Source organism: Triticum aestivum, chromosome 1D, assembly GCF_018294505.1.
Source record: "Triticum aestivum cultivar Chinese Spring chromosome 1D, IWGSC CS RefSeq v2.1, whole genome shotgun sequence".
Lineage (NCBI taxonomy): Eukaryota > Viridiplantae > Streptophyta > Magnoliopsida > Poales > Poaceae > Triticum > Triticum aestivum.
The window spans coordinates 257041338-257044460 of record NC_057796.1 but is presented as its reverse complement, the minus strand read 5'-3'; the positions used below and the strand labels follow the sequence as shown (position 1 = coordinate 257044460).

The 3123-nt window shown below is 34.2% G+C and overlaps 1 long non-coding RNA gene and 1 other non-coding gene across 2 annotated transcripts in view; one reads left to right on the top strand and one right to left on the bottom strand.

Annotated features, from left to right (window-relative positions):
• The window catches only part of LOC123181332 (uncharacterized), a 1577-nt gene extending 1017 nt beyond the window's left edge, over nucleotides 1–560 (top strand). Inside the window, exon 2 of the long non-coding RNA XR_006491642.1 lies at nucleotides 321–560. This is a non-coding gene — a long non-coding RNA (uncharacterized lncRNA). The remainder of the gene's footprint in view (nucleotides 1–320) is intronic.
• A 2393-nt stretch (nucleotides 561–2953) lies between these two features.
• TRNAF-GAA (transfer RNA phenylalanine (anticodon GAA)) lies at nucleotides 2954–3026 on the bottom strand. Its single transcript has one exon. It is a non-coding gene; the product is annotated as a tRNA-Phe (tRNA).
• Nucleotides 3027–3123: the final 97 nt, after the last annotated feature.

Below are 3123 nucleotides of genomic sequence, written 5' to 3'. Positions count from 1 at the left end.
TCAAATCAATAGAAGAAAGGATCCTTTCCCTGATTTGAATCCCGTCCTCCTTCAAATAGGATATCTCTAGACTTCCCTATAATAACTGCAATGATTTTATCCATTTTGCGAATTCCTACTTTGTTTTAAGTATATTTATTACTTTGTTTATAGATACATTATGTAAATTGATCAACTTTAAATAGAAAAATAAAGTAAAGAGTAAATAAGAAAACAAAATATTCTGTCTCATAGTTCTGAAATAGAGTTCTTTATTTTTATTTTATAGTATTACTTCTCATTAATTATACTGCATAGATTAGTCCTACTATCTTAATTAGGTTCTAATTTAGTAGTATTCTCATTTTTATTTAATAGTCTCTTATTATTTTATTATTAAATATTAAATAAAGGATAGAGCTATTCTTTTTTCTAGAGATTCTAGAGAAAGCAAGACAAAGTGAAACGAGAAAGTTTTCTTTATATAAGAATTAGATCTACATACACCATATCTAAATAGAATGGAAATCCAAAAGAAAGGGAGTTGGGATTCCATTGGATGAATCTTTAAAGAAGATGCAACACAGAGGAAACAAAGGCTAAACTAAGCGCTTTTGTTTGAACAAAAAAGATTCTTGTTTCACCGAGGAAAAGAGAGAAGTTCTGGATAAATTGACAATGCTGAATTGAATTGACTAATTTAAGTTCCGCCTATTCCACATTAATGGGAGTACATTATGTTTCTGCTTCACGAATATGATATTTTTTGGACATTTCTAATAATAGCAAGCCTTATTCCTATTTTGGCATTTTCGATTTCAGGACTTTTAGCCCCGGTTAGTGAAGGACCAGAGAAGCTTTCTAGTTATGAAATCGGGTATAGAACCCATGGGAGGGGCTTGGGTACAATTCCGAATACGCTATTATATGTTTGCGCTCGTTTTTGTTGTTTTTGATGTGGAAACCCTCTTTCTATACCCTTGGGCAATGAGTTTCGACGTATTGGGTGTATCCGTTTTTATCGAAGCTTTGATTTTCGTGCTTATCTTAGTTGTTGGTTTAGTTTATGCATGGCGAAAAGGAGCCTTGGAATGGTCTTAACTGAATATTTAGACAAAAAAAAGAAGGAAAAGATTCTATTGAGACAGTTATGAATTTGATTGAGTTTCCCTTACTTGACCAAACAAGTTCCAATTCTGTTATTTCAACTACACCAAATGATCTTTCGAATTGGTCAAGACTCTCCAGTTTATGGCCCCTTCTATACGGTACCAGTTGTTGTTTCATTGAATTTGCTTCATTAATAGGCTCACGATTCGACTTTGATCGTTATGGATTGGTACCAAGATCAAGTCCTAGGCAAGCAGACCTAATTTTAACAGCCGGTACGGTAACAATGAAAATGGCTCCCTCTTTAGTGAGATTATACGAGCAAATGCCTGAACCAAAATACATCATTGCTATGGGAGCCTGTACTATTACAGGGGGAATGTTCAGTACGGATTCCTATAGTACTGTTCGGGGAGTTGATAAGTTAATTCCTGTGGATGTCTACTTGCCGGGCTGCCCACCTAAACCGGAGGCAGTTATAGATGCCCTAACAAAACTTCGTAAGAAGATATCGCGAGAAATATTCGAGGATCGAACTCTATCTCAAAATAAAAATAGATGTTTTACTACCAGTCACAAGCTTTATGTTAGGCGCAGTACTCATACAGGAACTTATGAGCAAGAATTGCTCTATCAATCACTATCTAAATTAGATATATCTTCTGAAACTTTTTTCAAATCAAAAAGTTCAGTACCTTCCTACAAATTAGTGAATTAGGAGAGGGGCTCTTTTGTGTAGAAAAATAAAAAGCAGGGCAATCTTTCAAACTTGCATCCGAAATGTGAAATATTTATACAAAGAGGGAGAGATGAAGACAATGCAGCAGGGTTGGTTATCTAATTGGCTAGTCAAACATGAGGTGGTGCATAGATCTTTGGGCTTTGATCATCGAGGAATAGAGACTTTACAAATAAAAGCAGGGGATTGGGATTCCATTGCTGTCATTTTATATGTATATGGTTACAATTATTTACGCTCCCAATGTGCTTATGATGTAGCACCGGTGGATCTTTAGCTAGCGTGTATCATCTTACGAGAATACAATATGGTATAGATAATCCAGAAGAAGTCTGCATAAAAGTCTTTGCCCAAAAGGATAATCCTAGAATTCCGTCTGTCTTCTGGATTTGGAGAAGTGCCGATTTTCAAGAACGCGAATCTTATGATATGGTGGGAATCTCTTATGATAATGATCCGTGCCTTAAACGTATCCTAATGCCTGAAAGTTGGATAGGCTGGCCCTTACGTAAGGATTATATAACCCCCAATTTTTATGAAATACAAGATGCTCATTGAATGATAAGAAATTCATGCTCACTTATACAACACAACTCCAGAATTTATTCAAGTCAAGGAATACTTTTAGCTTCTTTTCCTAGATGAAACGGAATACCTATTTATAATTAATTCCTAATTATACAAAAGCATTCCAGATAGACTGAGCAAAAAAAGGGTTTCATTTGGATTCCCCTATTTTGAAAATCGCATATTAATTTCCTTCATATGAACAGAAAAATAGGATGACTCGAAGAAGTTCTCTACTAGGAACTTTGTACCGCGCACATTACTTAGCACAACTAGGAAAATAAGATAAGATAAAGATAAGCAAGACTAAAAAAATATTCGTCGGAATAGCGGAATACAAAATTAAGAAACACAAACAAATAAAGGGGAATCTCACCCCCTTCTTTATCATAAAGAAAAGATATATTTTAAAACTTCTTTAAAAAGAAAAAGAAGTGCCTCTATATTTATATTATAGATTTATCCACTTAGATGAATAAATATTATTAATGAATATGTATCACAATCCATCTCGAGGTATTTGGATCAATACCTATTCGATGGATCTTTTTTTCTCTCTGCCAGGAACCAGATTTGAACTGGTGACACGAGGATTTTCAGTCCTCTGCTCTACCAACTGAGCTATCCTGACCTTTTCTTGTGCATCATCCTAGTAGAGTATTTGTATCTATGTCAATTAAAAGGACTAAAAATTAATTAAAGTATTTCAAATTTTAAATTTGAAAATG